This window comes from Pogoniulus pusillus, chromosome 18 (genome assembly GCF_015220805.1).
Source record: "Pogoniulus pusillus isolate bPogPus1 chromosome 18, bPogPus1.pri, whole genome shotgun sequence".
NCBI classification, from domain to species: Eukaryota; Metazoa; Chordata; class Aves; order Piciformes; family Lybiidae; genus Pogoniulus; species Pogoniulus pusillus.
Window position 1 is genome coordinate 2,128,983 of NC_087281.1, and position 27,043 is coordinate 2,156,025.

The following is a 27,043-nucleotide window of genomic DNA, read 5'->3' on the forward strand; positions in this document are numbered from 1 at the left end:
TTAAGTAAATGTGAGCTCTTTTGTGGAATGTATTGAGGCTTGAGAATGGCAGATTTAGACTGGATATTAGGAAGAAATTCTTTACAGTGAAGGTGGCAAGACATTGGAGCAGGTTACCCAGGGAGCTCATGGGTGCCCACTCCCTAAGGGTGTTCAGGGCCAAGTTGGATGAGGCCCTGAGCAGCCTGAACTTGAGGGACTTGTCCTTGCCCGTGGCAGGAGGGTTAGAAGTGGATGATCTCAAGAGTCCCTTCTAACCCAAACGATTCTATGAATCTATAGGCAACACTGAAGCTAATTCCCTGTTTCAGCATGCTGAGCTTAAGAAGCTGCATGAGCTTAAGGAGCTGAGTCTCAATTCTACCAGTGTGGATTCATCTCAACACATGGTACTTGTACTGACCTGAGTTTACCAGCTGAGACAGGTGTGTAGTTAGCTAACAATGTACACCAGAAGCACTTTTAAGCTCTGTGAGAGGCTGCATGCTCTTGAGTTGTGAGAGGAGGCAGCCCTGTGTCAGAGCCAACACACTCTGAAGGCAAATGTAATATGCTTCAGGACTCTTCTGTTTTGTCTGCCTTCATGAAAACTAAAACCTAATAGTTTGACAAATCCTGTCAGCAGTAAGTGTGTAAGACAATGTCTATTTATAGTGCATCAGTGTAAGTCAGTAACTTTATAAAACCTTTTCACTCAGTGGAAGTACCTTGTGTTGGTTCCTAAATTAACTGAAGTGAGAAAAGAGGTGTTTTGCATGTAGAAAGGCTGGGGAAGGGGGAAGTATCAGACAAAGATACAGATCTCATAGCAGAAGCCCTAAGCAGCCATTGGGACCAAATATTTATAAATCCAGTTTTCAAATACCTATCTGCAACAATACAGAACTTGGCTTGAAGTGCTTTGTCTCATGAATTTCTTTAAAGTCGGAAGGCTACTCATGCCCTTGAGTGACATACCCTTTAGAAAATGTTTCCAGGGGTGGTTTTTTTATGAATACAGCCTTCACAAACACAGGTTGCATAATGTAAGTATGAAAGCATTCTCCCAGCAGGGCAGTAACTTTGAACAGTAGCGCTTGTGTGTGTGCTGTGTGAGGAATAAAGTCAGAATACAGGCTGCTTATAACCTCCTGGCAGCAACTGTTCAAATATTGTTTCTCTGCTTCCATCCCTCCTTTGGCTCATACATGTAAATATTGTTAAGCTGGTAGATCATCTTATTTGGTAAAAATAATGATTACTGCTAAGTAATAAGATGATATAATAATCATTTTCTAAGTATTCATAAAATCATAGAATCAGGGTTGGAAGGGACCACAAGGATCATTTAGTTCCAGCCCCCCTGCCACGGCCAGAGACACCCTACCCTAGAGCAGCCTGCCCAGAGCCTCCTCCAGCCTGGCCTTAAACACATCCAGGGACAGGACCTCAACCACCTCCCTGGGCAACCCATTCCAGGCTCTCACCACTCTCATGCTGAACAACTTCCTCCTCATGTCTAGTTCCTAGACTGGCCAGATGGATTTGGTCTCTTCTGCCAGACAACCAGCAACAAAACAAGGGGACACAGTCTCAAGTTGTGCCAGGGGAGGTCTAGGCTGGGTGTTAGGAGGAAGCTTTTGGCAGACAGAGTGATTGGCATTGGAATGGGCTGCCCAGGCAGGTGGTGGAGTCGCTGTCCCTGGAGGTGTTCAGGAAAAGCCTGGATGAGGCACTTAGTGCCATGATCTAGTTGACTGGACAGGGCTGGATGATCGATTGGACTGGATGATCTTGGAGGTCTCTTCCAACTTGGTGGATTCTATGATTATTGTTAGTGACTGTAATTAATGTTAAGTCACATGGTTACTGGTTAGTTAAACTTTAAGTTGGGAGTGTTCAGAAACAGACTTATTGGATTTGGAGGCCTGGATGTCAGATGAAGCTGTTCGCCAGAATCTGTTCTGCTTTCCAAAGTATGGACACATAACCAGCAGCTAAATTATTGTAATTTGTGTGCAGCCCTCTGAAATAACATATTTAAAGTCACAATGCAAAGGTTACATTCCCCAACATCTGAATGAATAAAAAAATGGACTATTTTTAAACTAGCTCTCAAATGTTTTTGCAGAGTACCTCAAGATAAAAATAGTTTTTACTTACTTTTAACTTAGATTCTGGATTTCCCTGAAGTTTTCCCTTTTAGGCTCAAGAACCACTATTACTCACTTTATAGGGCTCCAGGGCCATGAGATGATGCAATGAGGCTGTGTTTCCTAGCACTTTATGATAAAGACTGGCTGTAATATATTACTTTTCATAAAATTGCATCCCAAGACCCTTTAGAGTATGACAAATTACAAGCCATGAGGCAATCTGCACTATAAATCATGGAACAGACTTGTGCAAATTCATTGGATGGTGAACAAATTAAAGCACTCATTGCACAGAGCCAATAACATTTTCATATAACAAACAGTTATGGTATTTGTTTCTATAACACCAAAGCCTGCCATGAGTGTATTGCTTTCAACAATGGAAAGTGACAGCAAATCTGCTCCTCTGAAATAATTAGCACATTCATCAGGGCATATTAAGCAATTTAAAATTATTTTTTCCTGTAGACTGTTTTTTTTTCATAGTACATCTGAGAGTCAGCAAACACATAAATCACAACGACAGCAGAATGCACTTAGTACCAGCCAAGCAGGAGCTAAGCATTTCCCCAGAACAGTGATGGAAACAAATAGTGTTTTGTTAAGTAAAATAGAGAAACATTAATAAAATAAAAGCATGATAGAAAGCTGTAGTGTCAAAATGCATTTGAGATACACCATGAAAATGACATTGCTGCTGGACAAGAATGGTCCATAAAACCACGGGTTCACTCCTGCAGCCACATGCATATTTCTTTCAAGTGCGTTTGTAATCGTATTGATGGGTTTATCCCCTGAGGGTCAATATTGCTACACTTGTTGTGAGCCTTATAAACTCTAATTTTCCTCCTCACAGAGTAACAAAATTAGGAAAAAAAAAAAGAGGAGGGGAAAACCCACAAAGCAGACATTTAACAAAGCTTTTTTGCATTGCAAATTTATAGGTTACTCAATGAAATGAATATTGGCACCTTGAGTCTTCAGAGATCATTTATTCCAACTCACTGATTAGTCATAGAACAGAGTCACAGAATCAACCAGGTTGGATGAGACCTCCAAGATCATCCAGTCCAACCTAGCACCCAGCCCTAGCCAGTCAGCCATACCATGGCACTAAGAGCCTCAGCCAGGCTTTGCTTGAACGCCTCCAGGAATGGTGACTCCACCACCTCCCTGGACAGCCCATTCCAGTCACTCTCTCTGTGAAGAACTTGCTCCTGACATCCAGCCTAGACCTCCCTCGGCTCAACTCAAGACTGTGCCCCCTTGTTCTGTAGCTGGTTGCCTGGGAGAAGAGACCAACCCCACCTGGCTACAGCCTCCCTTCAGGTAGTTGTAGACAGCAATGAGGTCACCCCTGGGAGTAGATAAGTGGAGTTGATAATATTGATCAGATTTTTTAATTGCTCTAAAGGTAGAAACTTCAGGATTTGTCTTAGCAATGACATTCCAATGGCTGACCACCCTCAGGGTGTAAAATTTTGCTCTTTTATCTAATTAGGGCTTTCTGTCATCCAGTTTGTTACTTCTTATTCTGTCCCTGGATTCCAATGAGAAGGATATGGCCACATTGTGTCTGTGCCCTCCCATCGAGATGATCCAGGAAGATCTCCCCCAAGCTTCTTATAAAGCTGAACAGATCTAGTGCTTTCAACTTCATCTTTACATAGTGTGGTCTCCGGGGCTTGCTCCTCTATGTCAAGTCTCTTCCAAAACTGGAAAGCCCAAAACTAGTTACAGGGCACCAGATACATTCTCACAAATGCTGAAAAGAAGGGAATAATCGCCTGAACCTGGACAGGCTTGATCAGTGTGCCAAGGCCAATTGTGTGTGACTCAGCACTGCCAAGTGCTGAGTCTTGCACTTCAGTCACAACAACCTCAGGCAATGCTACAGGCTTCGTCAACCGTGGAAGTGATCATAGCCCTGTACTTGCACTTGTGAGGCCGCAGAGGTGCTGGAGCATATCTAGAGAAGGACAATGAGGCTGGTAAAAGGTCTGGAGAACTGTTCTGTTTAGATTCTGACGTGGGTCCGGCTCCCTCAGACCCGTGGAAAAAGGCACTCATGCACACACACTCTCCAATAGGCAAGGTGTACAGTGTATCCCTTTATTGGTTCCCAAATACACCCTGGCCTGCATCTCATTACAGATGCCAGGGTCCAGGTGCTGCTGCGTTTTCCCACTGCAGCTGCGCTTGGTCGAAATCTGCTAGGAGTGATTCTTCACTTCCCTGTGGGGGCAAGCTGTCCCTCTTTCACAGCTGCCTGAGCTCCTGGGGAGAAGTCTTCCCTTTCATTGTATGGTGATCCACCCTCTGTCCCCACACCTTTGGCCAGAACGTGCAGGGAGAGGTGCCAAAGCCCACCTCCACATACATAAGAGTGAAGGTTCCTGTGCATGCATCTGCTAGGTTTGGGAGGGCTGCAGGCACTGGCAAGGGTGCTAAAGTTTCAGCTGTTGTTTTCTCAGTTCTCCTTGCATGCTTTCCTGATCAGCCTTGCCTTCAGTACTCCCTCCTGCCAGTTCCTCATCTTGGAGCAACATGTTCTGCCTGCACAGTTGAAAATACTGGTGGTCCAACAGCTGACCATTTCCCAGTTAACACATTCTGATACATGGCATCTTAACCTGGCCTAATACAAGAACATGCTGAATGAACTGGGTCTGGAGAAAAGGAGGCTAAGAGGAGATATTCTTGCTCTCTACAGCTACTCAAAAGGATACTCTAGTGAGGTGGGCACTCCCTAGTAACAAGTGATCGGATGAGAGGAAATGGTCTCAAGTTGCACTGGGGAAGGCTTAGATTGGATATTAGAACAAACTTCTTCAGAGAAAGGACTATGAAACACTTGAATATGCTCTCCTGGGAGGTGCTTTAATCCCTGAAGGTGTTTAAAAGACACACAGGGACATGGTTTAGCACCGGTCGATAGAGTTAGGTAATGATGTGACTTGATGATCTTAAAGTCTTTTCCAACCAAAATGATTTATGATTCTATCATTTATATGGCTTTTCCATCTTCTGTCTGGGCTGTTGCTAATGCAGTGGTGCACTGGGTCATTGGGCAGCAGGAGCACACTGCTGACTCACATTCAATTTACCAGGGGCCCCGGGAACTTCTAGTCAGCTTGCTCACTGACAGTCATCGGGTTATGCTGTTCCAGATGCAGGGAATGTTTACCCTTGCTCAACTTGTGCGGTTCCTCTCAGACCAGTTCTCCAGCTTTGTCTGCAGGCTGACCCAGCTGCATACTGATTACTCTCTACAGCTTAATCTGGGGTTTTAATTACTTGTTCCAAGGTAGAGCTCTCTGCCTGTGAACAATTTTGCATAGATTACAGCACCACATCCTCACCTTCCCGGGCTGCCTTTCCTGAAGAGCTTGTATTTGTCTGCTGCGCTACTGCAGTCATTCCTCCACATTGCTGTAATCCCAGGGAGATCATAGCTTCCCAACTCTGCATAGATTGTTTTATTCTTCTTTTTTTCACTGCATGTTACATATATTTGTGTAGCATTGCTTGAGATGAACTCTCAGTCATGTTGCTTTCAAAAGTGTGTGATAGCCTCCCTTATTGTGTTGTTCCCTAGTCTCCCTCTCACTGCTGCTGCGCTCTTGCTTTAGATGATAGTAGGCTGTGCTAGTTTGAGTTTTCATTTCCAAGGCAGATCTCTCTGTTACTAACTTAGGATGTAACTCAGCAATTGCATTCATACGATTTTACTCCAATAATAAAATGTAGAACTCAGGATTGCTGATAGTGAATTTGAGTTTGAGTAGTGTTGCTAGAGATAGGAACACAAGGGGCTGCTTAGTGCTGCTAATGCTCTCTGTGCTGTGTGTTATGCCCATGTGACTGCTCTCTCCTTAGCTTAGCAAGTGATAACTCTAGTTGTAGTGAAACCTCACACAGAACCACACATATTTGTGTCCAGTTCTGGGTTTCTCAATTCAAGAGAGATGTTGAGATACTGGAAGGTGTCCAGAGAAGGGCAACAAAGCTGGTGAGGGGCCTGGAGCACAGCCCTGTGAGGAGAGGCTGAGGGAGCTGGGGGTGTGCAGCCTGCAGAAGAGGAGGCTCAGGGCTGACCTCATTGCTGTCTACAACTCCCTGAAGGGAAGCTGTAGCCAGATGGGGTTGGTCTCTTCTGCCAGGCAAGCAGCAACAGAAGAAGGGGACACAGTCTCAAGCTGTGCCAGGGGAGGTCTAGGCTGGATGTTAGGAGGAAGTTCCTGGCAGAGAGAGTGATTGGCATTGGAATGGGCTGCCCAGGTAGGTGGTGGAGTCACTGTGCCTGGAGGTGTTAAAAAAAAGACTGAGGCTCTTGCTGCCATGGTCTGGTCTATTGGACAGGGTGCTAGGTTGGACTGGATGATCTTGGAGGTCTCTTCCACCCTGCTTGATTCTATGATTCTATGATAGTTTTCTTTAATCTACACATGCAATGTTTTCAGCTGCCCATATGAGTGGTTGATCTTCCCTTTTTTAAAACAGCTTTTGTTGTGCTTATGAATCATAAGAAAACATAGCTATGTTCTGTGTGAATATGTCTCATTCTAAAAAAAATGCATTTATTAATGTATTTTATCTACATTGACATTTTTTTAAATGGAAAGTGACTCAAACTAATTCAAGCTTGATGGATATTTGCCAGAGATTTTATTTGAAGACTGAAATCAGAGTTGCAATTCAATTTTTTAACTTTTCCCTAATAGTCCCATCCTTCCTCATGAGGCTAGCCCCAAACTGTTAATCTAAATAAAGAGATTTTATTTCCCCCAGCACACTGCTAATTAACCTAATTTTGGTTATGCTTTGGGAAAGAAGTAGATAGGAAAAAGATAATGCTTCCTTATTAATTGGCTCATGACACAGAAGACCTTGTTGCAATCAAGTCAGACTTGACTATTTGGAACTGGCAGTGTTGAACCTTCTAAGAGGCTGAAAGTGTCAGTTGAAAAAGTGAGTTAGCAGAGAAGCAAGCTGAAACTGCCCTTGGGGCTAGGGTGCTAGCAGTGTGTAGATGTGTCATCTGCATGCTTTGCTTGATTAACCACAGATCAGGTTTGTTGGGAGCTTTTTACCCCATAAGGATGTTCTTATTTTGAAGGACTTCAGCAACTGGTGCTGAAAGCGCTGGGGAAAGGTGCTAAAACTTCAGTACTCCATATTTTGACAGTATAAGGCACATGAAGAAATGAAATGAAATAGCTATCAGGAAAGTGCTGCAAGTTTATTAGCAGATTTTTTTTTCAGATTGCTGTGCAAAAGCAGCTAGAAAAAAATCTCCACTGACAGAAAGGATTTTGGGGGAAATGGAATCTCTTTAGAAACAGAGAGCGGAACACTGACTTAGAAGGCTGTAATAGACCTCCAAGGTTTAGATTGGATGTTGGGAGGAAGTTCTTTACTGAGTGGGTGGTCAGGCACTGGGACAGGCTGCCCAGGGAGGTGCTGGAGTTGCCATCCCTGGACATGTTTAAAAGGAGAGTGGATGTGGTGCTTGAGGCTATGGTCTGGTGGTGAAGGATGCTGGGATGAAGGTTAGACTGGATGATCCTGGTGGTCCTTTCCAACCGCAGCAATTCCTAGTGATGAGATGTTGTGCTGAGGGCTTTGGTTTAGTCGAGGACTTGTCAGTGTGAAACTAATGATTGGACTTGATGATCCTGAAGGTTTTTTCCAATGTAAGAAATTCTGTGATTCTGTAATATGAGAGAAGAAAAAAATAGAGAACAGTTGGTTGGGAAACTTACCAGCAGATGTCTTTTTGTCAGAAATCATTTGCATCTAAAATTTGAATAACACTTTCATCATGATTTTTTTCCTAGACTGTTGTAATTTATAGTCAAAATATAAAAGTAAATGGTAACCCAATCCCAGGAAAAAAAACAACACTTGAGTGTAATGTTCCCTTCTTTGCCTCTTGCAGACTGCAAATTTAACTGTTGTTGCCATTTCCCACATAAAATGCATGTGTTAGCACTCACATTGTTATTTGTGTTGCTTTCTTTCTTGTCTGAAAATTTTGAGCAGAACATTTATGGTGTCTCAGAGCTCTGTGAAATGCAAATCTGCCTCCTGATCATCTCTGTCAAGCAGTAGATAGAGGAAACATATTGTAGGGAATAAAAAATAAGGGCTAGCAAAAATGAAGGGAAGATTGAGCTTTGCCTTGCAGATTGTAAAGTAGAAGTTGATACTACTTTCATGTGAGCTTTGCAGAAGCGAGTCCAGAGGAGGGCCACAAAGATGATCAGATATCTGGAGCACCTCCACTGTGGGGACAGGAGCTGTTCACTTTGGAGAAAAGAAGGCTCTTGGGAGACTTTATAGTGTCCTTCTAGTACCTGAAGGGGGCCTACAAGAAAGCTGAGGTGGGACTTTTCCTAGGTCTTATAGTAATAGGATGAGAGGGAGCAGCTTTAATCTTGAAGAAGCAGATTTAAACTATTAGGAAGAAATTAATTACACTAAGGCTGGTGAGACACTGGAATCACTTGCCTAGGGAGGTTGTTGATATCCCCTTCATGGAGGTATTCAAGGGCAGGTTGGATGAGGCTTTAAGTGACCTGGCCTAAGTAGAAGGTGCACCTGCCCATGGGAAGGGGTTGGAACAAGATGATCTTAGAGGTGCTTTCCAATCCAAACCATTCTATGATTCTGTGTGATGCTAGAGTATCACAGTATCACAGTATTATCAGGGTTGGAAGAGACCTCACAGATCATCAAGTCCAACCCTTTACCACAGAGCTCAAGGCTAGACCATGGCACCAAGTGCCACGTCCAATCTTGCCTTGTAAATACTAAAGTCTGTGGAGATGATACTAGGAGATACAATTTTAGTTGCAATGGCTTAGATTCCATAGAATCACAGACTAGTTGAGGTTGGGAGAGTCCTCTGGAAGTGGTGATGTCCAGCTCCTCTGCTCAAGCAGTATCACCAAGTGCCTAGGACTGTATGCAGATGGCTTTTGAAAACCTCCAAGGAGAGAAACTCTATTAGCTTTCTGGGTGTACTGTGCTTGGTCGCTCTCTCCACCCTCCACACCCTTCATCCAGTTTTTAGACCACCTTACTGCCAGCTGATCTAGACCCATAGTTCATCAGCTTGTTTATGAGTATCTTAATGGGAGGCAGTGTTTATTGAAGTCAAGGAACATGCTACATATTGAAGAGACATTTGCGAAAGAAACCTTAAACCTCTGCTCAGACCCCACCTGGAGTACTACACCCAGTTCTGGAGCCCCTGTTACAAGAGGCATGTGGAGATGCTGGAGCATGTCCAGAGAAGGGCCAGGAGGATGCTCAGAGGCTGCAGCAGCTCTGCTGTGAGCACAGACTGAAAGAGTTGGGGCTGTGCAGTCTGGAGAAGAGGAGGCTCCCAGGTGACCTTCTTGTGGCCTTGCAGTATCTGAAGGGGGCTACAAAAAAGCTGGGGAGGGACTTTTTAGGCTGTCAGGGAGTGCCAGGACTAGGGGGAATGGAGCAAAGCTGGAGATGGGTAGGTTCAGGCTGGCAGGAGGAAGTTGTTCAGCATGACAGTGGTGAGAGGCTGGAAGAGGTTGCTCAGAGAGGTGGTTGAGGCCCCTTGGCTGGAGGTGTTTAAGGCCAGGCTGGCTGAGGCTGTGGGCAGCCTGCTCTAGGGTAGGGTGTCCCTGGGCATGGCAGGGGAGTTGGAACTAGATGGTACTTGTGGTGCCTTCCAACCCTGTCTGATTCTATGATTCTATAATTCTAAATTCCACCACTCACTGTGATGAGTAGGTAGAATTTTCATCTAGAGTCTTGCGATGGTAATTTTCATTCCTCACTTCACTGTAGCATTTCCTTACTAGAAATAAAAAGAATGACAGAGATTTGCAGATCTAGAGATTGGTATCAAACAGCTCAAAATGACTGAAAAATAGAATAATAGTGTAAAAGAAGCTAGTGCTGCCTTTTCCTTTATGTGAAACTTGCCAACTAGTATAATTCATTAAAAAATGAAGACAATTTAAGTTAATTTATTACTTCCCCCCCCCCCTCTTTTTCTGGAAGCCAAGTTTTTTTATAAGAAAGATGCATTTGTCATACTGTTAAATGTGAAGTAACTAATGGATTTCATTGATTGGACAGGGCTGGGTGCTAGGTTGGACTGGCTGAGCTTGGAGGTCTCTTCCAACCTGGTTGATTCTGTGATTCTGTGATTTATCTCTTTACAAATGTACACTTTTCTATAAAATATGGAGGTGTTTCTGTCTGGGGATGATTTGAAGCACACTGTTAAAATTCTCCTCTAGTTAGCATTTTTGGCAAGCTAAACCTGTAAGTCCAGCTGGTGAATAATATTTTAGTAGTACATCATACGTGGTTGGTTTTGGTGTTTTTTTTTTACTGTGATGATATTTACAGGACTGCTTCAGGAATATCTGAAGAATTATCTTGGAAATTTGATTTCTTTCTTGAACAATATGAAGGAGAAAAAAATGTCTGCATAACATTAGTTAGGCAAAGTCATTTATTCTTAGCTCTTGGAATTGTGGAGCTGAATTTGCATAATTAGTTGTTAATCAAAGAGGCAAACTTCAAGGCTGTTCTGGGCTATAGGGTAGTTAAAAAAAAGATATTACTTAGTCTTTTAGTTTTGTCTAGCTGGCAAGAATGCCTCAGCTACGTTCTGTGAGTGATTGTAGTTTCCATAATTGATAGTTATGTTGGAATTCTTACACTGAAAAAGCAATAATTAAGATTTAAACTCTAATACATGGATGGTGAAGTATTGTTAGAAGCAGATGCTCTAAATTAAACATGGCTTCTACAGAAAGAATCATTAAAAAATGCTAATTACTTTCTCTATCAAAAATCATTGTTGCATCATTTTAATGCTTGTCAGATTATATGCCCAGGGCTACATTGTTTTAACATAGCCAAAGAAAATTCTGATGCAAATTCCAATGTTTTCAGTATTTTCAACCTCAAGTTTTAAAGCAGTACAATGCATAAGGCTGTAGCTTTTGCTCAGTTGGCTTTTTCTTTGGGTATCTCTTAGTTACAGAATTCAGTTGTAGAAGGTATTCTTCGCAGTTCAGCCCATTAAGCAACATGAGGAGTCAAAACATTTTCTCTGGTGAAGTTGAAGAGATGTGAGCAGTACAGTACTAAGGAGGAAACATGTTTTAGTTAATAAAAACCATCAGCAATAAAATTGGTACAGGTAGGTAGGTAGATGTGCCCAGGTGGACAAGAGAGCCAATGGCATCCTGGCTTGCATCAGGAGCAGTGTGGCCAGTACAACAAGGGAGGTTATTCTTCCTCTGTATTCAACACTGGTCAGACCACAGCTTGAGTGCTGTGTCCAGTTCTGGGCTCCTCAATTCAAGAGAGATGTTGAGATACTGGAATGTGTCCAGAGAAGGGCAACAAAGCTGGTGAGGGGCCTGGAGCACAGCCCTGTGAGGAGAGGCTGAGGGAGCTGGGGGTGTGCAGCCTGCAGAAGAGGAGGCTCAGGGCAGACCTCATTGCTGTCTACAACTACCAGAAGGGAGGCTGTAGCCAGATGGGGTTGGTCTCTTCTGCCAGACAACCAGCAACAGAAGAAGGGGACACAGTCTCAAGTGGTGTTAGGGGAGGTCTTGACTGGATGTTAGGAGGAAGTTGTTGTCAGAGAGAGTGATTGGCATTGGAATGGGCTGCCCAGGGAGGTGGTGGAGTTGCCTTCCTTGGAGGTGTTGAAGAAAAGCTTGGATGAGGCACTTAGTGCCATGGTCTGGTTGACTGTTTAGGGCTGGGTGCTAGGTTGGCCTGGATGATTTTGGAGGTCTCTTCCACCCTGCTTGATTCTATCATTCTATGATTCTAGATAGCTGACAGGACAAAAGGCCAATTTAGGCAGTCATTATGCATTATTTTTCTGAAAAAAAATGGTTAGACCAAGCCTTTCATCTAATTAAATTAGTGGTATTATTTTATTTGTGGAGTATAATTGATGCTGAAATAAAATGTAATTTATTAATTGATAAAAGTATGTTAACATACTTTGGTAATTTTGTCTATGCTTTTTCTTCCAGACATCAAAACTGGTGGAATTTCATTCTTGCACCTAAATTTAGGTAGCAGACCTAATTTTAGGTTAGTTCTTAGTATGTTGGCATTGACTAGAGGCCATGGTCTAGCCTTGAGCTCTGTGGTAAAGGGTTGGACTTGATGATCTGTGAGGTCTCTTCCAACCCTGATGATACTGTGATACTGTGTGATATATTAACCTCATAATTTCAAAACTTGAATTATGCATTTTTTCATAGTTTAACAACTGGGAGGGCTGCTGTGTTTCTGTATTGCTTTTAAACTTGTCTATTTCTGTCTATAGCTGTATAGATTGTATATACCTGCTTGTTTATTGTGCTAAGCTGGAAATAGAAAGCTTCATTCATTAATTTCCAGCTGGCTGAGTCTAGTTTGGCTGATTTCATAAGACTGGGTGGCAGGTAACTTCCAAACCATCACACTGATGTTATCTAAAATTTTTGAATCATGAAGACTCTGGGTAATACTCATCCTACACTGAATGTGATTTATAGATTAGCATACAATGTTGCAAACAATACATAGAGAAGTGAACATTGGGTTCTTCTGGAAGGGTAAGACGAGCTTCCTAGTTTGAATAGAGTTCAAATCACAGTGGTTTGAATTAATGTATGTTTTTATATCTGTTCTTCTCAGAGAGAGTGATTGCCATTGGAATGGGCTGCCCAGGGAGGTGGTGGAGTTGCTGTCCCTGGAGGTGTTCAAGGCTGGATGAGGCACTTAGTGCCGTGGTCTAGTAGATTGGCTAGGGCTGGGTGCTAGGTTGGACTGGATGATGTTGGAGGTCTCTTCCAACCTGGCTGACTCTGTGATTTTATTATTCTACACAGTAGATGAAATTAAAATTTGATCTTTAGGCAAAAAGGTAACATTCTGAAATGTCCTAAAGTGATATATATTAAAAAAATCACTACAGTTACATTTGCTAATTAGTGTTCTAACCTCAGAGAAGGAAAATGTTTTGAATCATTAAAAAAAAAATAAGGTGAAAAAATATTAGTGTTGAAGAGATGTACAGTATATGCCAGGCCTAATAAAAGGAGGTAAACTGATTTTTATAAGCAGTTACAAATTCATTTTAGTGATTATGAGGATTCCTCAGAACAGAATATAATGTATAAGAAAATATGAGAAGGCAGCTATAAGAAAAACTATAAATGAACTTTATCTAGAGCAAGTTATGACACAGTTGCAGAAACTGTTTCTGGGTCTCTGGAGGCACCATCTGTTCCCCTTTATTAATCAGAGATCACAAGAAAGGCTTAATATCTAACTACACTGTTTGCTTTTATTACATAATTTCCAAAAACTTGATACCATCCTAGTGCAACTGATACACCATGACAAAATTAGTAATGCAGTCTTCGGGGCAGTTACACCTGAAAATGAGACAAAGCGAATAGTAACTGCTGACATAGCAAATCTGCTCTCGCTGCTGTGCTGAGTGCTGATAGGATTATACTCTAGTAAAGATGAGATCACATTCTACTAAAAATAACATGTGGCAAGAAAGAAAGAGCAGGTGACTGGAAACTGAGACAGAACTTTGTATAAAGTGAAATTAACTGTATAAATGTGTGTACATGAAAGAGGTATGGGCAGGGCTTTAGCCTCTTGAAAGTACATCCATCCAAACAGTTTTATGGCCACAGTTCATGTATCTAAGGTAATAGTACAATTATCATACTTTAGGTATGAGAAATGAATTCACAAATAATTCCATCTTACAAAAATATATTCTTCATAATTAGATATCTTTCTTTGAAAATGTGTTGTGGAATCCTTTATATGGCAAGAATCATAGGGTCCTGGCCTGAAAAAAAATGCTTTTCTTTCATTCTTTAAGGTAGATGAGACTTTCTGTTAAAAATATTCAAGTACAGTAGGCAATAACAGTTTAGCACAAACCCTGTGAGGAGAGGCTGAGGGAGCTGGGGTTGTTTAGCCTGGAGAAGAGGAGGCTCAGGGGTGACCTCATTGCTGTCTACAATTACCTGAAAGGAGGCCGTAGCCAGGTGGGGTTGGTCTCTTCTGCCAGGCAACCAGCAACAGAACAAAGGGACACAGTCTCAAGTTGTGCCAGGGGAGGTCTAGGCTGGATGTTAGAGGAAGTTGTTGTCAGAGAGAGTGATTGGCACTGGAATGGGCTGCCCAGGGAGGTGGCGGAGTCGCTGTGCCTGGAGGTGTTCAAGACTGGCTGAGGCACTTAGTGCCATGGTCTAGTGGATTGTTTGGGGCTGGGTGCTAGGTTGGACTGGCTGATCTTGGAGGTCTCTTCCAACCTGGTTGATTCTATGGTTCTATGAAATACTTCTTACCTTCATTAGTTGATGGCACAATCACAGAGGAGTTTGGGTTGGAAGGGACCCAATTATTCAATTACTATATTCAATAATAAGAAAGAAAATGCTTAAGGTTATGTTTCATTCTGTAAGGTAGATGAGACTTTCTATCAAAAATATTCAAATACAGGAGACAATAACAGTTTAACACAAACCCTGTGAGGAGAGGCTGAGGGAGCTGGGGTTGTTTAGCCTGGAGAAGAGGAGGCTCAGGGATAACCTCATTGCTGTCTACAGCTACCTGAAAGGAGGTTGTAGCCAGGTGGGGTTGTCTCTTCTGCCAGGCAACCATCAGCAGAACTCTTCCAACTTGGTTGATTCTATTCTATAAATCATCCATAAATCATCCTTTAAGAAGAGTAGCTGGTACGAGTAAACCTGCGTCTTCTTGCTTGAACGTGTTGGAAGATAATTAACTTTGAAGTTATACCTCTAATGGAACAAAATGACCACTGAAGTTGTCCTCAGATGCTAGAGGTAAACTTTGTGGCTTACATCACCGTTGTGCACTCTTCATAACTTCATAAACCACAACATACTACCTCCCTCCTCAAAAAGGACAAAATTACCTAAATCAATTACTGATACTCCCAGAAGCTATATGCTGACCTGCAGGAACATAAATATACTACATGCATGCGTGCACTATTTGCAATCTGTCTAGAATGATACTGAGATTGGTGAAACAGCAAACACTGTGTAAGAGAAGATAAACTATTTAGCAATCAAATACTTTCATGGGTATAATAAAGAAATAAAAAAATCTCTTACTACTGGCCACTTAACTACGTTCTCCAGCATAACCATTTTTCTCTTTGTGCTGGTTTGAGCCTAGCTGGAATATTTTACTGGGAGAAATTAAATCCTTAGCTGTGGGAAGAAAGAAGAAAAACAACAGTAAACTGTATCACCATTCTTCTGCTGAGAAATGCAACTAGCCAAAATATAGGGAGGGGATAAAGAGGGACAGGGAAGGGGGGATTGGCTTGGGAGCCCTCCTGAGGACTCTGACTCATTTCTGGGAGGGGTATTGTGTTTCTGTATTACCTTTAACTTGTATATAACTGTGTATAGTTGTGTGTATATCTGCTTCTACAGTGTGCTAAGCTGTAAATATAGCTTCATTCCTTACCTTTCAGTCAGCTGAGTCTAGTCTGGGTGATTTTCTTAAGTGTGTGGGGGATGGGGGTGGGTAACACCTAAACCATCATATTATTTTATTACCATTATTAGTATTTTTTATGCAAATAACTCGAAACTTCCCAAAAAAGTGTGCATCAAATCAGACCTGGCAAAATAAATGATTCAGGTTTGGGGTTTCCACTTTACATTCCAGTTCCTCATACACACTATTCATCTCAAAACAGAAGGAAAAAAGAAGTATGCTGCTCTTTCAGAAAGACATGTGGCACATGCCGCCTGGGGCATTTACTCATATTTAGAGCAGCAAAGCACTCAGCAAGATGGAAGACTGCAGTTTTTTTGTGATCTGTGTTGAATATACAAGTACTTATTTAAAATATCACAGGCTCACAGGATGTTAGGGGTTGGAAGGGACCCAAGGAGATCATCCTGTCCAACCTCCCTGCCAGAGCAGGACTGCACAATCTAGCACAGATCACAGAGGAACACATCCAGACAGGCCTTGAAAGGCTCCAGAGAAGGAGACTCCACAGCCTCTCAGGGGAGCCTGTTCCAGTGCTCTGTGATCCTTACAGTAAAGAAGTTCCCCCTTGTGTTCAGGAGGAACCTCTTTTGCTGCAACTTACACCCATTGCTTCTTGTCCTATCACAGGGAGCAAGAGAGCAGAGCCTGTCCTGCTGCTCCTGACCAACCCTCAGGTGTTTATAAACATTTATTAAATCCCCTCTCAGTCTTCCCCAGACTAAACAGCCCTTGATCCCTCAGCCTCTCCTCCTAAGCCATGCTCTCCAGTCCCCTAATTGTCCTTGTAGCCCTCTGCTGGACCTTTTCCAGCAGATCCCTGTCCCTCTTAAACTAGGGAGCCCAAAACTGAATGCAGTGCTCAAGATGAGGTCTCACCAGGGCAGAGTAGAGAGTAGAGTATGATAAATACAAACTAAAATTCCTAATAAAATTCTGTGTTGTTTATTAATTGTTTGAGTTTTTCATAGAGAAATAAAAAGAACAATGTTTTCAGAGTTCAGGGGAGTTAATTTATAGCAATGAAAATGAAACTGTACTTAAAGGGGTTTTGTTTCTAGAAGTGAAAAATCATACACCAGATCGACTAATAGGAAATAAAACCAACTAAAATAAGTCTTAGCACACATATGCACAAAATCATTGGCAATTCATATTGAGCATTGTAGCATTTACTGGAGATATCACAGTATCACAGTATCACCAGGGTTGGAAGAGACCTCACAGATCATCAAGTCCAACCCTTTACCACAGAGCTCAAGGCCAGACCATGGCACCAAGTGCCACGTCCAGTCCTGCCTTGAACAGCTCCAGGGACGGCGACTCCACCACCTCCCCGGGCAGCCCATTCCAGTGTCCAATGACTCTCTCAGGGAAGAACTTTCTCCTCACCTCCAGCCTAAATTTCCCCTGGCACAGCCTGAGGCTGTGTCCTCTTGTTCTGGTGCTGGTCACCTGAGAGAAGAGAGCAACCTCCTCCTGGCCACAACCACCCCTCAGGTAGTTGTAGACAGCAATAAGGTCTGCCCTGAGCCTCCTCTTCTCCAGGCTAACCAATCCCAGCTCCCTCAGCCTCTCCTCGTAGGGCTGTGCTCAAGGCCTCTCCCCAGCCTCGTCGCCCTTCTCTGGACACACTCAAGCATCTCAATGTCCCTCCTAAACTGGGGGGCCCAGAACTGAACACAGCACTCAAGGTGTGGTCTAACCAGTGCAGATAAAGACTGGATGAGGCACTTAGTGCCATGGTCTAGTTGATTGTCTAGGGCTAGGTGCTAGGCTGGACTGGATGATCTTGGAGGTCTCTTCCAACCTGTTTGATTCTATGATTCTGTGATTCTATAATACCCTGAAAGCAGCACACTTCATCAAACCACTAAACCCACACTATTATTTATGTTGAAAGTGGAAAAAGAAAGTGTTTTTTTACATCTGGGTTCAATTTTGAAGCTGTGTTTTAACTTTCTTGAGCATATCAATAAAAAGCTACTACTGAAACACTGGTTAGTGAGAAAATGTTGGATGAAATGGCATTATTACTATATAGTAGATTCTTAGCTAACAAAACCTCTTAGCAAATGATTCTACTGTTTTACACAGCTGCAACTAGTGTGCTAGCCATTTGTTTTGGGCATAACAAGCTACTCTTGGTTACTCATGTCAGGCAATTATTTTCCACTATAATTCTGGACTCCTTTGTCTGTCTACTTACTTCTAACACAGATATGAAGAAACATTACCCAGCTAAATGTGATCGTACAGCTACATATCACATTTAGTAAAATCCCATCATCCAAGGAAAATGTGTCAGTTAAAAAATGATCAGGCATCCACAATGTCTCTGCAGCTTAATTTGACTTAGAGTCAAATCCTTTCCTCAGGTTTTCAAGGAGTAGCTGAAAACTGTCTGCTTTTACTTCAATGTTAGGCAAAAAATTGTCTTCATTGTTCACAGATGTGTGCTTTATCTGTGGCTCCAGGCAGATACTGTTTTCAAATTGTGATGCAGTGATTTAGAGTACCTGGATTCTATACTTTGCCACAGTCCTGCTTGGTGATGTCTGAGCAATGTTTCACTTCTTTCTCATTTATTTTTTTCTCATTTCTTTGTTTGTACTGCCAAGTCCTGATCCCGCTAGATGTGGCCATATCACCTGATCCCAGCATGGCATCTATACCTCAGGGTAGGAATACAAATGACCTATATAAGGAAAGCTTAGGGCCTGAAGGCATCAGTCACAACAATGAATAAAAGCAGAAATTCACTTGAGCTAGACACAGAGAATATGTTGTCCTGTTGCAATGTAATGTCACATAGATACAGGTCAAATGAATAAAAGGTTTCCAGACCTGAAACCAAAAGAAGCTGTGTCAGCATTATCACTTCACCACAACTGAGCTGAGCTACCAAAGGTGTGTAACTGTCATGGCTCTCTTGGTTGGTGTTCTCTTCCAGATGAAACCTGGACATTACTTTTTATCCATACATCTACAGTAATTAATCTTCCATGCAGTGCACGATAGGGAATTCAGTTACTAAGAGTGAAGCTTAGACAAAATGCTGAAGAAGTTGTGTTATGGTATTTATTTCTCTAATCACCTCTGGTACAGTACAGATCAGACAGAAAATTCTCAGAATCTAATTCATAGAATCATAGAATCAACCAGGTTGGAAAAGACCTCCAAGATCATCCAGTCTAAACTATCCAGCCTTATCCAATCAACTAGATCATGGCCCTAAGTGCCTCATCCAGGCTCTTCTTGAACACCTCCAGGGACAGCGACTCCACCACCTCCCTGGGCAGCCCATTCCAATGCCAATCACTCTCTCTGTGAAGAACTTCCTCCTAACATCCAGCCTAGACCTGCCCTGGCACAACTTGAGACTGCACTAAACCCCTTCCCTTAGTGCAAGTGCTTCTTTCTTCAAGAGCTTGATTTCATCACTGCATTACTGTATTTGTCTATCTGGGTCTTCCAATTTCCTTCAGTGGAGTTACACTACAATAAAACTGAAGCAAAGCAATGCTTAATCAACCCTAAAATATGCCCCTGATAGCTTTCTGTTTTATTCCAGCCCATTAACTGGCTATCTGGTATGACAGTGTGAGAAGATTATGCCTTAATGAGGTGATTAAAAACAAAAAATGTGCAGTTATTGCAAAATATCAGAATGAACTCAAGGAAACAGCAGCAATATTTAAGATACTACTCTAATACTTTGTTTGTTGCTAACTATAAAGTCTTCAGACTTCAATTATGTAGTTGTAAATTGTCTAAGATAAACAAATTCCCTGTGTTAAAGCACTCTCTGATACTTTAAAATGCTGGGCTAATTTCAGAATTATTTATAGGTGTTCTGATATTACTTTTATGGTCTGTAGCTACACCCTATTAATCTGTGCTTCCATATGTCCAGCATTCAAAGGAAGCACTATAAATAGTGGTATACTTGAATTTCAACTTTGTACAACTAACAGACATGCAAGAGGTTTCAAGAATGTTTCTATACCAGAGCTTACACTTGTACAGCTTCTGAAAATACTAAGCTTAAAGGACCTCATACTTAAAGTTGCTCAGGTACCTACCTGAGATGGGCAGAGGCTTAACAGTGCTTCCAGGACTACCTGTTCCCTTGCACCCAAAAATTTGACAGGTTTGGTCTAATTCTGCTTAGTTCAACTTTGTCATCCCGGTGGCCTCTGTAGTGTTAATTTCTGTGTTCCTAAAGGCCTCCTAGAGAAAACAAATGACAACCCCAAAACAACTCTATTATTTTATAAGTGGGTGCCACTTACACTGAGGAAAAATGTAACCAACTTAAACTCCAAAGGAAATTGAGAAAAGTCTTAAAAGAGTAAATTGGGGGACATACGAGGTTGTAGCCAGGTGGGGTTGGTCTCTTCTGCCAGGCAAGCAGCAACAGAACAAGGGGACACAGGCTCAGGTTGTGCAAGAGGAGGTCTAGGCTGGATGTTAGGAGGAAGTTGTTGTCAGAGAGAGTGATTGGCATTGGAATGGGCTGCCCAGGGAGGTGGTGGAGTCACTATCCCTGGAGGTATAGGCTGGATGTTAGGAGGAAATTCATCACAGAGAGAGTGATTGTCATTGGAGTGGGCTGCCCAGGGAGGTGGTGGACATCCCTGGAGGTGTTCAGGAAAAGCCTGGATGAGGCACTTAGTGCCATGGTGTTGTTAGTTGGCTATGGCTGGACTGGATGATCTTGGTGGGATAGGTTGGACTCAGTGGATATGTTGGACTGGATGATCTTGGAGATCTCTTCCAACCTGGTTGATTCTATGATTCTATGATATATGCTATATGCTATTAAGGCTCTCATCTGGTAATCATATATCTACAGATAGAAAAGTTGTGTTAGAACTAATGCTATCTAAATATGCAGCAGAACTGAGCAAAACTATTGCATTTGATCAAATCTAGGAATTAATAACAATCTCCATCTGCCCTTTGACAAAGTACTTTACAAATTATCTGCCAGTATATACCTATCTGAGACAAAATGTTGAGCATCCATTGTCCACATCTATAACTCTGCTGCTTAATGGTATTTGAATTATTTCAAAGAAATACCAGCAATAATCTCAGTGGCATGAGCCTATAACTAAGTTGTTCAGAACAGCTGTTAACACAAAGGAGAAGAGTATTGATGCACAGAGGTGTAACAGAATACCCAACCACCATTTCTGTAGGCACCATGTCTTAGATCAGCTTATATCAAATATGGCTTTCACTGTAAAAGGGTTGGCTCCAAAGAAAAGAGGAGAGCTGAAGAGATCCAGGGTAAGCCTTCTTTTGAGACTGTTACCTACTTTAAATTTTCACCCACTTCAATTGCATTAATTTATTGCATTTTCTGTCTGTTTGCTGTTCCTGTTCAGTCCATTCACACTCAATAAACATATTGAGTTAAATCTTCCTTGCTCTGTAACGCATGACAAAACCTGAATAAACAATCCTCATTTACCAGCCTCTATTCTCAGTCACACCAGAGAGCAAGATAGGACCACTTAAATCTACTTTTACTAAAAGCAGCTTTTAGTGTATTTTTTCTTACCTATAGTAAAATTGCAACCCAGTCTCACTCACAGAATGAGAGATGACCTGTATTCAAGCAACAGTCAGGTACACCAGTTGATACATTGAATGTTTTCTATCACCTGGGTGGATGTGACATTGCAGGAAGCATGAGCAGAAATATGTCTGCAAAGAGAAACATAGACTATGGATTCTATTTGCAGAAAATAGAGGCTGGTGAGAGGCCTTGAGCACAAGCCCTATGAGGAGAGGCTGAGGGAGCTGGGATTGGTTAGCCTGGAGAAGAGGAGGCTCAGGGCTGACCTTATTGCTGTCTACAACTACCTGAGGGGAGGTTGTGGCCAGGAGGAGGTTGCTCTCTTCTCTCAGGTGGCCAGCACCAGAACAAGAGGACACAGCCTCAGGCTGTGCCAGGGGAGATTTAGGCTGGAGGTGAGGAGAAAGTTCTTCCCTGAGAGAGTCATTGGACACTGGAATGGGCTGCCCGGGGAGGTGGTGGAGTCGCCGTCCCTGGAGCTGTTCAAGGCAGGATTGGACGTGGCACTTGGTGCCATGGTCTGGCCTTGAGCTCTGTGGTAAAGGGTTGGACTTGATGATCTGTGAGGTCTCTTCCAACCCTGATGATACTGTGATACTACTGTGATACTGTGAAAAAGGGATGGAAATTTTCCAGAGACTTTACAGAAAGGATTACAATGTTGCTCTTTTTAAGAATAGGGGAAGACACAGAGTGTTGAGATTCAGGCTTTCTTCTACACTCAACCTGCTAGTATCTTGTCCCGGGTTAGGGCAGATCCTTCCCCCAGTAGAGTACATTTACTACAACACGGATTTTTGGAAAAGTCAGGAAAAATGAAATTGTTTTTCTTATAGATTAAACTAAATATATCAGTATAAGGAGAATAAACTAATACAGAAATATAATAGTCTTAAAGAAGATAGGGAAGGGGTCAAGTGGCAGCGAAGCCGCAAAAGCAGCATCAGCCAAAGCAGCAGCAGGAAAAAATCATAGAATCATAGAATCAGCCAGGTTGGAAGAGACTCCAACATCATCCAGGCCAACCTAGAACCCAGCCTGAGCCAACCAACTACACCATGGCATTAAGTGCCTCAGCCAGGCTTTTCTTGAACACCTCCAGGCACAGCGACTCCACCACCTCCCTGGGCAGCCCATTCCAATGCCAATCACTCTCTCTGCCAACAACTTCCTCCTAACATCCAGCATAGACCTCCCCTGCCACAGCTTGAGACTGTGTCCCCTTGTTCTGTTGCTGGTTGCCTGGCAGAAGAGACCAACCCCACCTGGCTACAGCCTCCCTTCAGGTAGCTGTAGACAGCAATGAGCTCTGCCCTGAGCCTCCTCTTCTGCAGGCTGCACACCCCCAGCTCCCTCAGCCTCTCCTCACAGGGCTGTGCTCCAGGCCCCTCACCAGCTTTGTGGCCCTTCTCTGGACATGTTCCAGCATCTCAACATCTCTCTCGAATTGAGGAGCCCACATCTGGACACAGCACTCAAGGTGTGGCCTGAGCAGTGCTGAGTACAGGGGCAGAATAACCTCCCTTGTCCTGCTGGCCACACTGTTCCTGATGCAGGCCAGGATGCCATTGGCTCTCTTGGCCACCTGGGTACCTTGTTACCTTGTTATCTATAGTAATTTGATAAATAACCTAAATACTAAATCCAATCCCAACACTATTAAATACTGTATCTTGAGTGACCAAAATTAGCTATTATCTCAGCAGTCTGTTGAGATAGCTCTTTACTCCTCACCAATAGAACCTAAACTCTAGCCTTCTATAGGTACCTCTTAGCTCTTGGCAATAGATATTTAACTTGGTATCTGAATTTGAGACATAAATTGTGCTAGTTTGAGCCTTGTTGGGATATTTTAGTGGGAAGAATTAGATGATGGGCTGTGAAAAGGAAACAATGATGGATGTCTTCTTCACTCATAGGCTTACTGAGATGTATAAAAGTAAGAACACAAACATAGATCACAGAGTTGCTCTTGGGCTCTGGCTGCATGCACTTCTCTCCTTAGCTCCATAGTCTAGGTGATTTCTTAAGTGTGGGGGCAGGTAACACCCAAAGCATCACATAAATTTAGTACTCATTTTAAACATAGCCTGACTATTTTATACTTACTTAAAATACTATTTTAGCATTTTAATTTTTATATTTAGGAATAATATTATTTTATCTTTTTTCAGTTTATAGCTTTAGTGGAATTTAAAACATCCCCATTCTGCCACTAAAGGCTTTCAGGTCTTTTAAAATATTGAAAGTGAGAAGAAACTAGCATTGCTTAATCCAACTATTTGTTATCACCTTTATATTCAACATATAGAGGCATTATCTGACATTACTTTAAAGTTCTTTACCCTCTGTGTGTCTTTACCTATTGTAAATTACACTATAATTTTTCTTTATTTGAGGCTTATGTACTAAATGAGATTAAGCTTCACCACAGGACTCTCAGCTAGCTTTAAACTATAATTTAAGTAGTGTTAGAGTGTTCTAAGAGTGACACAATAGTCTCAAATAAATAAAAGCTTGATAGAGTTCCTGAAATAAATGGAAAACCTCACTCACATTATCTTTCACCAGTCATTACATTGTCCCTAATTATTCATGATGAGGTTTGTTAATCAAAGCAGGATAGGTTTTAAGTGATTTGACTTTCTGTATCTGAGTGGCTATTGTATTGTGCCTAGCCAGTTGGGTTAGTATCTGTTAATCATTTTCTGTTTGCATACATAGTTACAGCAATGCAGTGGACCTTTTTCTTTGCCTTTGGTTCTTTTTTTTAACTTTCAGTCTGCAAGCAACAAAACCCATGTGTGTAAGTGTGGCTTTGAAAAGCAAAAGACATTTACTGTGCATTTTCTGTACTATTATATGATACTGATAAAAATAGGAAAATGTGGTTTATGTAAATCATAGAAACATAGAATCAACCAGGTTGGAAGACACCTCCGAGATCATCCAGTCCAATCTAGCACCCAGCCCTAGCCAATCCACCAGACCATGGCACTAAGTGCCTCATACAGGCTTTTCATCATAGAATCATCATAGAATCAACCAGGTTGGAAGAGACCTCCAACATCATCCAGGCCAACCTAACACCCAGCCCTAGCCAGTCAACCAGACCATGGTACTAAGTGCCTCATCCAGTCTTTTCTTGAACACCCCCAGGGACAGTGACTCCACCACCTCCCTGGGCAGCCCATTCCAATGCCAATCACTCTCTGGCAACAACTTCCTCCTAACATCCAGCCTATACTTCCCCTGGCACAACTTGAGACTGTGTCCCCCTGTTCTGTTGGTGGTTGCCTGGGAGCAGAGATCAACCCCACCTGGCTACAGCCTCCCTTCAGTGAGTTGTAGACAGCAATGAGCTCTGCCCTGAGCCTCCTCTTCTGCAGGCTGCACTCCCTCAGCCTCTCCTCATAGGGCTGTGCTCCAGGCCCCTCATCAGCTTTGTTGTCCTTTTCTGTGGCACGTTCCAGTATCTCAACATCTCTCTGGAATTGAGGAGCCCAGAACTGGACACAGTGTGAAATGCACAAGACATTCATAGAGGTCAGATGTTACAGTGAGGCTATGTTCCTAATTACCCTCAGCATCTATTCAGCTGTAGTGCAAACATTAATTACTGTTGCTTTCTTAATATGTTTCTTGAAGTAGTGAATTTGATAATACAACTGCATTATCTGTTTGACTTTTATATCCCACATGCACAAGGAATAGAAGTGTGTATTAATGGACACCATAGTATTGTGATTTTCCAACAGCAGAATAAGAATGGATTTGAAGTAGAGGAAATACTTCCTGGCTCCCAGTGCTTTAGCTGCAGGCTGATAAATAGTGTGGTTTGTAATCAATTTCAGCATCGATCTGAAAGATAATCTTCTTCACAACAACCACGTCCTGAGGTTTTTACTGTCAGGTGTGAAAATGAATGGCAGGTTCTAAATAAATAAAAAAAGAGAAAGAAATGGAAAATGGAATAAGGCCTACAGGGAGACGAGTAGTTATTTGTCTGTCACACACGAGCTAATATGCTACAGACATTTACTTAGAGGAAGAAAAAAGAGCTAGCTTTACATGGAAAGGGTATTTATTTTCTTAATTGCCAAAACTATCCTCTGAAATTGAAGAATCAATCATGTTTATTGTTCTATGCAGGAAATTAAAAACATACAGTAGCTGGTGATTTAACTTGCAGCTCAAGGAATCCATAGTGCACTTCCAATCGATACCCTGCACTTCATGCTAGCGTGGTCATGTAGGGCACTGGGAGGGGAAGAGAAAGCTGTAGATGTAGACTCAGCTGTTCAACTTGGAAGGCTTTTATTCTATAAATGCTCCATCACAAATGAGGACTTCACAGAACCACAGAATCACAGAATTTCTTAGATTGGAAAAGACCTTCAAGATCATGAAGTCCAATCGTTAGTTTCACACTGACAAGTCCTTGACCAAACCAAATCCCTCAGCACAACATCTAAGCACTAGGAATCGCTGTGGTTGGAAAGGACCACCAGCATCATCCAGTCCAACCTTCATCCCAGCATCCTTCATCACTAGACCATAGCCTCAAGTGTCACATCCATTCTCTTTTTAAACCCCTTCAGAGATGGTGACTCCACCACCTCCCTGGGCAGCCTGTTCCACTGCCTGACCATTGCTCAGTAAAGAAGTTATTCTGAACATCCAACCTAAGCCTCGCCTGATGCAACTGCAGGCCATTTCCTCATGTCTTATCATCAGTAATTCGGGAGAAGAGACCAGCTCCAGCCTCACTACAACCTCATTTTAGGTAATTGTAGAGGGCAATAAGGTCCCCTCTCAGCCTTCTCTTCTCCAGACTAAACAACCCCAGTCCCTTCAGCTGTTCCTCATAGGTCATGCTTTCCAGACCTGAGAGAATACCTGTTAGTGTTTGGAACTGGAATGTATTTAACACAGTTGCTAAGAATTTCTGGGAATGAGAAGCAAATAATTTTAGCTTTCCTGCTAAAGTAGACCAGTGGAAATAAAGAAAAGATTTTACTGTCCTCTTGAGGGATGAAGACAGGAAAATCTTCTATCCCAGAGATCACAGCAAAGTGGCGTTAAGGTACTCAGCTACATCTGAGCCTTTAATGCCGACATTGCATTGTCACCTTATCATACTTCATTGAAACACAAGGATGTTTTTCAGTGAGGCTCAGGTGAATTACATGTCAACAAACTGAGAAAATACTTCCCTGTGCTGCAGACCGTGCCCATAATGCAGCCTTCAGAGCTCGTTTGAACTTAATGTCACATCTTTAACTAACTAGTTGACATGAGAATTGAGGGACATCTGACTTGTAACTATAGTGTCACTCCCCTTTACTGACACATCTCAAGAGTTTGAAATATCATGGCTCTGCCTACAAAAAATATTCAATTTCTTTCAGATTCAGCAGATACCATTGGAATTTATCCAATCAAGACCAGTAGTTTGTGAAAGTATGTATATATTTGTTGTATATTATGCTATCTTCTTCTTCTGCCAGGCAAGCAGCAACAGAACAAGGGGACACAGTCTCAAGTTGTGCCAGTGGAGGTATAGGCTGGATATTAGAAGGAAGTTCTTCACAGAGAGAGTGATTGGCATTGGAATGGGCTGCCAAGGGAGGTGGTGGAAGCACTGTCCCTGGAGGTGTTCAAGGAAAGCCTGGATGGGGCACTTAGTGCCATGGTCTGGTTGATTGTTTAGGGCTGGGTGCTAGGTTGGCCTGGA